This window comes from Urocitellus parryii, chromosome 6, assembly GCF_045843805.1.
Source record: "Urocitellus parryii isolate mUroPar1 chromosome 6, mUroPar1.hap1, whole genome shotgun sequence".
NCBI classification, from domain to species: Eukaryota; Metazoa; Chordata; class Mammalia; order Rodentia; family Sciuridae; genus Urocitellus; species Urocitellus parryii.
In genome coordinates, this window is record NC_135536.1 from 182,194,789 (window position 1) to 182,207,960 (window position 13,172).

Consider the following 13,172-nt stretch of genomic DNA (forward strand, 5'->3'; position numbering starts at 1 on the left):
TATTTAGCGGGAGCACTCTAAATAAATCATTTTAATCACTTTTAAGTGAACAGTTCAGTAGCATTTAGGTACATTTACATTATTGGGCAACCATCACCATCATCCATCTCGAGAACTCTTTTCATGTTGCAAAACATGATGGTTTTGATTTGTATTTCCCTAATAATAGTAAGACTGAGCTTTTTGTTTTTTTCAAATGTGCTCATCAGCTACTTGTATATCTTCTTTACCTCTTATTACTCCATACTAGATAAATAGTTTGTAAATATTTTCTTTCGTTCTATAGGCTGTCTTTTCACTCTGCTGAATATATCCTTTGATGCACATAAGTTTAAAATTTTGATGTTGTCCAATCTATCTTTTTAAAAAATATTTATTTTTTAGTTGTAGTTTAGGACACAATAACTTTATTTTATTTATTTATTTTTATGTGGTGCTAAGGATCGAACCCAGGGCCTTGCACATGCTAGGCAAGCACTCTAACGCTGAGCCACAACCCCAGCCCCAATTTATCTGTTTTTTTTTTTTCTTTTGCCTGTGCTTTTGGTGTCACACTTAAGAAGTCATTACCTAATTCAACGTCATGCAGATTTTCCCATGTGATTTCTTCTAAGCATTTTATAGTCTTTGCTCTTTTGTTTAGGTCTTTGATCCATGCTGAGTTCATTTTTGTATATGGTATAAGGTAAAAGTCCAACCTTATTCTTTTATGTGGATATCTAATTTTTCCAGAACCATTTATTGAAAAGACTGTCCCTTTTCCATTGAAAAGACTCGGCACATTTGTTAAAAATCATTTGACCCATATGCATGAGGACTCTCTATTTTATTCCTTTGGTATGGACATCTTCTTTAATAATTTTTACTATTAAATACATTTTGAAATAATATTTGGGGCATACTAGGTTACATACATTCTTGAAATTAACTTTGCCTATTTATTTTTACTTTTTCAGTGTGGTTATTAGACACATTTAAAATCATACAAATGGCTCCCATTGTATTTCTATTGGGCATCATTGCAGTGTGGAAAGCAACAGCTGATCCCTTCCTCTTGTGTTTATTATTATAGTATTCAGGGGAGCAGAAGACCAGGGCAGCTGAAAATTGAGGCTTGTGTTGGGCAAGCCAGGTTTCAAGACCTGCTCTGTCCAACACAGCAGCCACTAGCCTCAGGTACTCAGGTGCCTAATGGGTACTTGAAATGTGGCTAGTGTGAATTGAGAGGTACCATAAGTATAAAATATAGACCAAATTCCAAAGACAGTACCAAAGATTCAAATATCTCATTGATAACTTTTATATCAATAGATTATTAATATTTTGACAGATTAGTTAAATAAATATATTTTATTAACATTAATTTGACTTATTTTAGGCTTCATTTTTTAGAGTGCTAGTTTTAGGCTCATAACATAATTAGCAGAAGCTATGGAGATACCCCATATAGTCTCTGCCCAGACATATGCATAGCCTCCACCATCATCAACATCTTCCACCAGAATGATACTTTTATTATAACTGATGAACCTACTTTAACACATTATCACCCAGGGTCCACGGTTTACCTTAGAGTTCACTTTTGGTATTGTACACTCTATAGGTTTAGACAAACTGGCATGTATCCACCATTATAGTATCATACAGAGTGGTTTTACTGCCCTAAACATCTTTTGTGCTCTGTCTTCCTCCTTTCCTCCCTAATCTGATCTTTTCTCCATGCCCACAGTTTTGCCTTTTCTAAAATATCATGGGAATCATGTAGTATGTAGGGTTTTTTGGATTGGCTTCATTTAACATCCCTCCTTGTCTTTTCATGGCTTGACAGCTCATTTTGTAGCTTGTTTATTTTTACTTTTTAAAATGTGGCTACTCAGACATTTTAAATAACATGCAGCTCACATTATATTTCTATTGGATTCTTCTTGGCTTGTTATGGACATTTTTTGCACAGTCTGGCATCTGCCTGCTTCTCTGGCCACACCTTATTCCTTGCACCCTGAACATGCCAGTCTCCTTGCCATCACCTACACTAGAGTCTTTTTTAACCTAAAGATTAATTCATTCTCATGCCCAATTCAAACATGAATTAATCCCTAGCACAGAATCCAACATACAGTGAGTACTTGCAGAAATTGAGTCAATAATGAATAAAGCAGAAAAATTTGTATTAACCTCTGATAACAATAACATATCCACTTACAGTTATAAAGAAAAGAAATACAACAGACCAGACTGCAAAAGTCTATCAACAAACAGCTAGAATTATTCACAAACTACAATTTGTTATTTTAGTCAAATCATCACCTTAATCAAAAATATTTATAAAGTGTGCCGTAATGAAGAAATGGTAAAAGCAGCTCCCAATGGTCAGTGGATTGGGACTGACTTGGAAATGTGGGGACTAGCTATGGAAACCAGATGGTTAAAACAACCACATTCCACATCCATTAAATGTTGACAGCCCAGACCCCACCAGAGTAGAGGCACTGAAACAGCCTTTGATGTAGTTTCCAAGGAAAGCCACCAAGATGATTAAAGGGTTGGAAAATGATATTTATGGGGAATGGCCACAGGAACAGAGACAATTTTGCCTAGACAAGAGAAAAGGCTGAAGGGTGACTTAATAACCATTTTCAATCATTGTTATTACACAGATGACAGTAACCATATGGTCTCCATTTCCACCAATGAAAGAATTTTGAAAATGTTCTTAAGCTGCAGCATTAAAAAAGTTGTCTAGTTTTAACAAAGAACTCAACAGTTAATAGTGTACAGCATAGCAGACCCAGGAAGAATGAGGTTATAGCCATTTCTGAACTCCTTTATTATGCTGGAAAGCAGCAAAGGGTAGGGTGTGTTCATGTCCTAAACAATCCTTTGTTGAGGGCAAATTCTCAACTGGCTGGTCCTCAAATGAGTCACATAAAACACAACCATAAGAATGAAAAAGAAATAAAGATGTGAAAACTGAAACATAGCACCCTCTGGTGTACATAATTGTCTTTCAATCAACGAAGATTATATATATATATGTATATATATATATATATGTATGTATATGTATGTATTTTCAAAATACAAGGTTGAAACCATGATAAAATAGAAACATATACAAGGCTGACCTTATTGTTCATTGAATCACTACATCCACCTTTATCAAGTATCTACTATGTACTTCCTCCTTTGGTACCAGCAAGCATCAAGAAGGCAACCTCAACTTTCATAGTTAGTAAACATGGATACCTCCCAACCATCTTTTGAATGCTGATTGCAGGCTTTGCTACATCAGTTGGCAAATGAACATTTTATGCTGAGACATGATGATGCTATCTACCAGCTGATTTAAATTTTGCCTACCATCAAAAGTTTATTACATACAGAAGTTAGGGAACCTCTGAACGAAGGTGCTCCCTTTGACATGTTCCCTGCTCAGTTGTGGTAAATACAGCCCTTCCTGAGTGCTACTTGTCACATCCTCCTATGCTATATACTCCAAAGCTTTTCCCATATCCTCTTATTTTTAAGTACAAAAGACATTCTACAAGCTCAAAAAGCCTGAGAATCAAGAATCCTTTGCAGTGCTCTTCATATCTTTAGACATCTTGGTGCCGGACAGGAACTTCATTTACGTGACACACACAAACACTTGCTTCATGTGACTCACCATGCAAACCATCTGGTGTGTCCTAGATGAATATAAAACAGGTCCTATGACTGCAATTCACAGTCCACAGATAAATGTTGGTATCAGAAGCTCAAGGTTCCAAGTGAAAGGAAAAGGCAATAGAAACATTGGAGAACTACTGGATGTCCTTCAGGGCAGCTTGTGATAACAGGTCTTACACTAAAAGTAAGTCTTAAAGGATGAGAAGTTTCACAGGCAGAGACAGGAGTATGTATCATTCTAGGGGTAAAGGCCCCAAGGCCTTTAAAAACAAAAAAAGAAGCACAGCCCCCACATTATGTCACCTTAGAAGAATGGAGTGATATGGAACACTTTCCTCCTTGAGGAGACATGGGAAATGTACCCGATCTCTGCTTGTAACACAAAACACACACCTAAATGACAAGGAACAAACAATGACAATGAACAGGCAAAACAGAAGACACAACATAATCGAGGCACTTTAGATGGAGGTGGCACAGACAGAAGTGGGGAAGCAATGGGCAGCAAGGAGCTGGCTGGGGAGATTAGCAGGAACTCCTGATACCCTTCTCAGTGCCTCCTTCCCCAGCAGTGGCTTCAGGCCCATTTCCTTTGTCACACTGCTGATGCTTTAAGAGCTATATCTTTTTCCCCCCTTATGCAGATATGTACCTTTTTAATTTATTTTTATTTATTAATTCTAATCAGCTATACATGACAGTAGAAAGATCTTTGATTCATTATACACAGTGGGGTAGAACTTTTTACTTCTCTCTATATATCCAAAAGACTTAAAAACAGCATATTACAGTGACACAAGCCATTTCAATGTTCATAGCAGCACAATTCACAATTGCCAAACTGAGGAAGCATCCTAGATATCCTTAATAGGTGAATGGATAAAGAAACTGTGGTACATATACACAATGAAATATTACTCAGCATTAAAAGAGAATAAAATTGTGCAGGTAAATGGATGGAGTTGGAGAATATCAAGCAAAATAAACCAATCCCCCCGACCCCCGGCAGGAAAAAAAAAAAAAAACAGGAGCCAAATGTTTTCTCTGATAAGTGGATGCTAATCCATAATGGGGGAAGGTGTGGGTAAAGGAACTCTGAATGGGGCAAAGGGGAGGAGGAGGAGGGGGGAAAGGGGTAGGAAAGATGGTGAAATGAGAAGAGCTATACCTTTTTATTATACTTCTATCACCTAGCACATATCGTCTCAAGCAAAATTTGATGACTAAAGTAAGTCATTAGCTGATGTGCATGATTAGGATTTGAAAAAGCAGAACCCTGGACTTACAATCCCAAATTACTTCCCTCTATCCATTTACATGGTTTTGCTCTTCCTTAGAAATCCTCTAACCTCATTTGGTCCATGCTTTCTTTTAGCTCTATTTTATACTCAATTCCCAATCTTCAAGTGTTAAAAATGGACAAATATAAATCAACCCCTACACTCCAAGTGAAGAAAAGGAACAAATATTATTGTCCTCAGTTAAGAGTGACCTATGTCATGGCTAGGCTCGGTGACGCACAACCTTAATCCCAGATGCTCAGGAGGTGGAGGCAGGAAGATCGGGAGTTCAAAGCCAGCCTCAGCAATTTAGCAAGGCGCTAAGAAACTCAGTAACACACTGTCTCTAATAAAATACAAAATAGGGCTAGGGATGTGGCTCAGTGGTCAAGTGCCCCTGAGTTCAATCCCTGATACCCCAAAAGAACAAAAATTTTAAAAAAAGAAAAGTGACCTATGAAACTGAAAAACAATCAAGCCCAAGAGGTAACAGGGAACTGGCTTCTCAAGCACTGAAAAGAATGTGAGATTACTGCCTCGAGAGGGAAAAAGAGAAACCCAATCTGATTACAGTGTAAAAATAGGTCACTGCTTGAATACAGCCTTTTGGGCAGCAAGCCCCTTCTGCTTCTGACGCCAGTGACACAAGAAAGTGGCAGCACAATCTTAGAATAAGGGCTTCGTGGCCAGCTGGCTGCCTTGGCCTGGCCTTCCAGCTGGCATTATAGAAGCAGCACACAGGGCAGCACACTACTGAGGAGTTCAGTGAGGCTCTGTCACCTCTGATATGAAATACCAGGTTTTCTGTTTTGTTTTGAACAAACTGGGAGACAGTTCAAGGCTGTCCTATAAGTCTCTCTCACTTGCATTCAGCTATAGTTTATTGAGTAGGAGAAAAGTGAATAGAGTTTAACTAGCTCATTTACACCCATGCAGACCCCAGCAGGCAGCCTCTGTTCCATGAGAAAGTTACAATTTTGAATTACTATAATGGTCTACTTGCAGCAAATGTAATGTGTGTGTATAAGTGTACGTATAGGCACAGGCATACCCAGTTGGGGCTATAAAAATTTAGGATCTGTGGCCAAAACCTGCTGTGTATTCCAAAAAAAAAAAGACTGAGAATTGCCGATTGTGAGTAGTGGTAGAATAATATAGGTAAAAAGAAAGGCATTTGAGTGTATTATATTTTATTAACAAACAAGTCTACTTCATAACAGCAGTGATCAACATTTATCATGCATAAAATATCAGTGTTTTCTTCTGGCAGAGTAATTCTAAGAAAGAAGTTCCAGAATGATAATACTGATGTGTTTCCCTACAAAACAGCCCTGACTTATAACTTCTCTGCAATAAACTAAGACCTCCAAGGTAAGGGCTTAAGACCAGACCACTCAGATACACCAATGGCGAAGTGCACACAATGGATACACATTAAATATATCAACTACAGGAGTTCACCTGCAGTTTCTTGCTTATCAGCAAAAATGGGGGTCAATAATTATAGGCATTCCCATAAACACCCAATTTGTGGTACAGGGACTGAACTTCAGTTTAGGTCCCTTGACACTAAAGTATTTCAATACAGTTTGCATATATATAGAACTCAGATATAGGGCCTGAAAAATCCAGTTGAATCTTAACATAGCCATCTAAATAAAATTAATTAGAATTTATATCTCAACTATTTCTAATAGAGTCTGAGTAACTCATATAAGACTAAACAGAAGGAATCAGAATGATAAAGGATTCAGAGAAAGGGAAGAAGGAGGAAACTTCTATCTAAACAATGGCTTCTTGTGTCAAAAATGTCTACCAAAAAGATTTAATAAGTACAAACTTAGGTAAAACTATTGAACTTGTGGGGTTTTTGTCACATATGTTTCAGAATGAACAACTTCTGGTAGAAATTTACATGACGCTTTTACATCTTTGTCCTTTAGATGACAAAACCTATAAGTTCAGTGTTGATCTAAATTCTGTATTTCATTAGTCAAAACAGCAAGATAAATTTGAAAAAAAAATTACTGCATATATAGGTAAGACATTAATTTGCAGAAGTATGTTCACATACACAAATAATGTCTTATGAAAACAAAGTCCCTCCAATACCCAGTCCCCCTTTCTTCACAGTAGGGTCTTGGGCCTACTGTCTAGAATCACTAATATACAAAATTTAGAAATATACATACCAAGTGCCATTTGTATTCTAAGACACAAGTAAGAAATCCAATTCAAAATGGCTTGGGTAATAGAGTTCACTGGCACATGCAAAAGGAAAGTTCAGATGTTAAGTGGCTTCAGTTTAATTCAGGGAATCTATGACAAAAACAAGTGTCTGTTTTCTTTGTACTATTTTAGCCACATCCAGGGTAGTTTCCCTAGTCATAGCATTCCCAGGCTTCATGTCCCTACAACATCTAGAAAAGAAATAGGGCTGGTTTTGGGGAGGCCTGTCAGAAGATGGAGGAGCCTTTTTCCCAAAGTCCTCAGCAAACATTTTGATGGTCTGAAGTGTGTCACATACCCACCCCTGAACTAACCCCCTTGGCACTGACCACCAAAATTCATCAATGTGGCAACACATATGGGGTTTCCTGATTAAATAATCAAGACCTACCTGTGAAGCTGGGGAAGGACCAATCACACATCCCTATCAGAAAACAAAAATAAACATTGTCTATTTGCTATGGAAGGGATTGGGGAGGTGGTAGATAGGGAGTCAGGGGAGATAATTAGAAGGTCCTTCATCCTCTCCTGGCACTGAAATTGACCCTGAGTTCCAGTATCAAGGGAAAAATATATTTTGAGTGATACTATTTTTATAATTAATGAAAAAGAACATGTATGCTTAGAAAGAGGCAAATTATGGAGGAAAATTCACAGGGAAACATTTCTTGGAACTGTGAGGGGAAAAGGAAAAGTGAGGCCTACAGGCTTAGTTTGGAAAGGTACAATGAAACATATCTTCAGCCATTCTTATGTGGACCCCCCTTGGAAGGCAGAGGATCTGACAGAAAGTCATGAGAGTTTGTTTGGCACAGGACTAAGATGGTATGGTCCAGAAGTCTTCCCTTCAAATGATCCAACTTACTGCAAAGAGTAGAAACTGAAGTAGCTTTTGTTCAAATTTCTGAAAATGGGCTCAATCACTTTAAAAACCTTTGACCCCTGGAATGTTTCAAATTTTCAGACTATCCTTTGAGTGTGTATTTGTGTGTGCATATGTGTATCTGTCACTTTAAATTTAAAAAAATTGGGTGCTACTAGATACTTAGCTATGTGCCAAGAAATATCATAGAAATAGAAAAGAATATCTATCTGTTCTCAAGCAGTACAACCATCATCAATAACTGAATAAAATGATCATATGTAAGACACTGCAATTACTTTATTTTTATTTTTTGTAAATATTTTTAGTTATACATGGACACAATACTTTTGTTTATTTAGTTTATTTACTTTTGTTTATTTATTTTTTATGTGGTGCTGGGGAACAAACCCAGTGCCTCATGCATGCTAGGCAAGCACTCTACCACTGAGCCACAATCTCAGCTCTGCAATTACTTTACACGTATTTTCTCATTTAATTTGATCGTCAGAACACCATGAGCTAAGTACCAACTTGAGTTTCTGCATTGAGAAACCAAGGCTTAAATATCTCAGTAGCTAGACTCAGGTCCACAAGCTATAGGCTTGTCGATCTGAGTCTAGCTCAGACTCAAAACCAGGTAGGTAGTCCTGATTCTTAACCCATAGCACTTCTGGCTGACGAGAAAACAGACACAACCTGTAAGAGTGAACAGCACAAGAGAGTATATCTGAGTGAAGAGCAAAGTTTTGAGATGTAGAACAAAGTACCTTAGGGATTCTGAGGCGAAGTCAAGGGCAGCACACAGTGTTAAGAGGTGCCACACATGCTGCTTTTAGCTACGTGAACACAGTCAACGCTGACACACAAACTGTCTCTGGCCTCTGACCCATGACATAATCATGGGTCTTATGTATTATTTATGTATTATGTCTTCATTCTTTAGCCTCTGACAGAAATACATTTCTGTATGCTTTATGGCCTTTCCAAGATCTCTTTATGGATAGAATCAACTTCTTTCTCTGATGTGCACAGACTTCTTCTCTGTTTTAGAGACAGGCCAGGCCTGAAGGGAGTGTGAAATTCTCTGAACAAATAATAGATGATATTTGAAGATTTATAAGATTGTTTTAACTCTTACTCTAAGCATATATGAAAATGGTCATGGGGATCAATTGTAACTAGCCTCCTTGCGCTGTGGGAAACAGTAAATATATTATAAATGCCTGAACATAATGTAATGCCACTTCCTCTGTGCTGGTCTCCATGTTCCAGAAATCTGTGGGAGTGAATAAATATAGTGTCCCTCTCATGCCTCAGCAGTTTCTTTACAAAGTAGCTGGTCAGAGCAGACCTCCCAACTTTCAGTATATGTGTCTAGGGTCCCAGTATTCAGGAAAGGGAGAAATACCTCCTCTACAAAACAGCCAGGAGTCATAAGCATATGGGATTTCCTTCTGTTTCCATGGGGTTAGGGAAAAGCATCAACATTTTCTAGAACTTCTCTAGTGAATAGGATGTGCTATAGATCCTGCTCCAGTGGGGCTTCTAGTTGTTTTCATGAGGTTTACTGATGAGGGGGGGGCACCTGAAATTAAGAATGCCACCATCCAGGAAATGGAAAACAATTCTATTTTCTCCAAGAGCTAACTTCCTATTATCAGGGTTGCAAATTGCTTCTCAGTCCTTTGGCTAAGATCAAATATAGTATCTGTTCTTTACAGTTTAATATCAGGGTCACATCTTGAACCCTGGTTTCATTTTCCAGCTTCATGTACCAGGTTCCATGCTAACATCTCTTCACAGACTCAAACAATCTCAGCAAATGAACATTATCCCTCTCTTATCTATATAGTACCTGAAGCTCAAGAAAGTTGTCTATTGGGAGGAAGATGCAGGGTAGTCAATTGCCTGGAATATTCAAACCTATTGCCATAGAGCTAGAAAATTATAATTGGGCACCAGATTGAATATCCTGACACCAAGTCCTTTGCTTACTCCACTATGTGCTTCTGACTCTTCTAGAGCCAAGGTTTGGCTTATGGAATATTCATAGATGATAATAGTATATGGGATTTTGATGGTCATCTTCATTATAATTAAACTGTACTCTGCTCTCTTAGGAGAAAAAACAAGTTACTTTAAAGGGGGCTATCAGAGGGCAAAGGATGGCAAGAACTACAATGAACCATCATGGCAGGTTGAGAATGCTAGGGAGAGGATCAGCTCTGACTGGAGTGAGGGATGGAGGAAGACTTAAGGGGAAGTCACAGAGGGAAGAGCTTCTGAGTTCAGCAAAAGTTCCACAGCACAGACACAGAGAGCTCTATGTTCTGGGTACTGTCCTGTGCATTGTAGGATATTTAGCAATATCCCTGACCTTTACCCACTAGACATCAGTAGCATACACCCACCACCACTGCCCACAGATTGTGACAAACCAGAAAAGTCTTGAGACTTTGCCAAACGTCTGTGGGGGGGCATACCTATCCCTGGTTGAGAACCACCACATTAGATAAAGATGTGTCAGAAACAGGGATGACTGACTGGGGGGAGGAGCAAAATAAGAAGTGGAGACCACGAAAGAAGGAAGAAGAGGAGGAGCAGGCTCTGAGAGACCTGCTTATCAACTTCCTCAGGTGTGAACTCTGACTACATTAAGCAAGACAGATGGAGCCCAAAGAGAACACATGATGGGGGATCTCTGAAGAATTCCCAGCTGTAGAATGTCTATAGGAGGAGAGAATAAATTCTACACCTAGGCAACTTGGAAAGGCCAAATCCTTACTCTCTTTTCCTTTCGGTAAGTTGAAGCAAGGGAGGAAGATGCAGGGTAGTCAATTGCCTGGAATATTCAAACCTATCTAGGAGACTTGAGGGGATGTGGATTAGGAGAAATTCTGATCTGTGATATGTCTCTGACAACAATGCCATCCTTATCTTCTCAGGTTATCTCCCATCCCCTCACCTCTCTACCTTGAGCTGTGTATTCCTGGGAGGCAGGAAGAAAGGAGAGAAGGGGAAAGTGAAGATGAGAGAATTTTGAGGTTCAAGAGAGCTACTGAAAGAGTTCATAAATAGGACCATATTTCTCAGTAAAAAAGAAAACATGGTAGAGCTAGGGCAGGGGAGTTACAGAAAGGAAAGCAGCAGAGAAATAAATATTTTCCAAAATGTTAACTGAGTGCCAATCCTAGGCATGGTACACTGCATGAGTTACCACGTTCATGTTCAAAACATCATGTAACCCCTGGGCATGGAGTGGACATTACAATCATTTTTATAGAGGAGAAAAGTGAGGTAAAAGGAGGCAAATTCACAGACTAAAGAGCCTCCCAGTATGATCAGAGCCCCAGGTTTAGTTTGCGGATTCCTCTGTGCTGTGTCTCCTCGGAGCTCCCACAACTCACAGCCTCTTGCTGCTATGGGAGATGATACCACTTTCCCTCCTGTCTATTTGCTCCAGTGGACTATCAGGCTCTGTGTTTTGAGTTCCCTGTCTCTGGTATTCCCTTATGTGCCAGGCACAGGCCCTAAAGATACTAAGGAAGCAAGAGTTAACACCGAGGTGAACAAAGGACCAAGGAGGCCCAGCTGTGTGAATTCACAGCAGAACTAATGAGCACATCCAGTTACATAACCACTTCTCCCACTCGGCTCGGCAGCCACTAGAGGAGAGCACAGCTATCTTTCTATTCCTGAGCTTTATATAATAGTGACTATGTTTGGGCAGGGGAACATGCTACAGCTTCACAGCTCCATCACATTAGATATTTTTTCCTAAAAACCTAGCTTTTTTTTTTTTTTAACCAGTGATGCAGTAAAATAATATAGATTCAAGATTAAGATATTTAAGATTTAGATACTTTCCCCACATTTCTACATTTTTTTCTATCTCAAAAATATTCATTATTATTTCTGGTTATACTTTGAAAAACAAATGAAGGGTGAAAATGAGCTGCTGAAGAGACAGCTTACAACATTCCATTACCCCAGCCCTCGGTGCTTTGGTAACTCCAGAGAGGGTGATCTATTGGCCAGCACAGAGTAGGCTAGGCTTGTTTTGGGCCTTTCCCATCTACCTCCTGGGACCTGCCCCTGGAATCCATGACCTCATGACTGAAGAATGAATGTTGCATAGAGACAACCATTCATTTGTCCTGGGGCTTGACTAATGGTGATTTTTGCTGAGTAAACCCCTTCTTTAGATACAGTTACTTGAAAAATGTTTTCTGAGACCTTTTAAAGCACACAATGACTAAAATTTACATCAATTCATGTTAGTTCTAAAATGTTCTTAAGTTTCTAAAAGCTATAGTTTGTTTCTAACATAAATTGTTACACATACACCCTTGAACATTTAAGTATATGTATTCATTTACACTTTGGGCTAATTTGGTTGGGTCTTCCTCCAAACCAATTATTCCACAATGGTGAGATTTTAAGAAATGAAATCATGTATCTGAGGTTTTTAGAGGATAACTGGTTAAGAAGATAAATAGGCTTTGGAAATATTTATTATATTAGCATTGACACTAATATATATGTATTAGTGGTGCAACTATTTTTATTTGTGAGCTCTAATAAAAAGTATACATTTTTGAGGCTTGCTAAGCACTGTGACTCAGTTATAGCAAGTACTATTTCCGGTGGCACGTCACTGAGTTTGGAGTTCCATCCCTGACTTGGCTACTTCCTAGTGTAGTCAGTTGGGTCTTGGGTGAAGTAATGAACCTCCCAAACCCCAGATGGGAACCATTTGAGTGCAAACAGCACTGGGTTCACTATGAAAATTAAATAAGGCAGTATATGTGAAAGTGCCTTTGAGAGTTCAGTAGAGGTCTTGAGCTTCTTGCCTCCCTCCTTTCGTCCTGTACCCAATCGCAGAGGTGACCCTGAACACTTCTCCTCTTGCTGTTGGACTGCTGCAGTAACTTCATTACCTACCTTGCCTGCACCCTGTCATTCCCATGGAGTCCTATAAATCACAACCGTATTTGCCAGAACACATATCACTATCTTCAGTGACTTACTGCAAGAACCCATTTCAGGATGGTGTCATAGTCTTTTCTCTTTCTTTCTTTTTTTTTTAAGTTGTAGATGGATACAGTACCTTTGTTTTATTTATTTAA

At 38.7% G+C, this 13,172-nt stretch overlaps 1 protein-coding gene and 1 pseudogene across 6 annotated transcripts in view; one reads left to right on the top strand and one right to left on the bottom strand.

Moving 5' to 3' along the window:
* Positions 1-13,172, bottom strand: part of Zhx3 (zinc fingers and homeoboxes 3) — a 130,223-nt gene that overhangs the window by 41,954 nt on the left and 75,097 nt on the right. The window lies entirely within an intron of this gene.
* On the top strand, positions 9,713-9,813 carry LOC113179003 (U2 spliceosomal RNA; annotated as a pseudogene).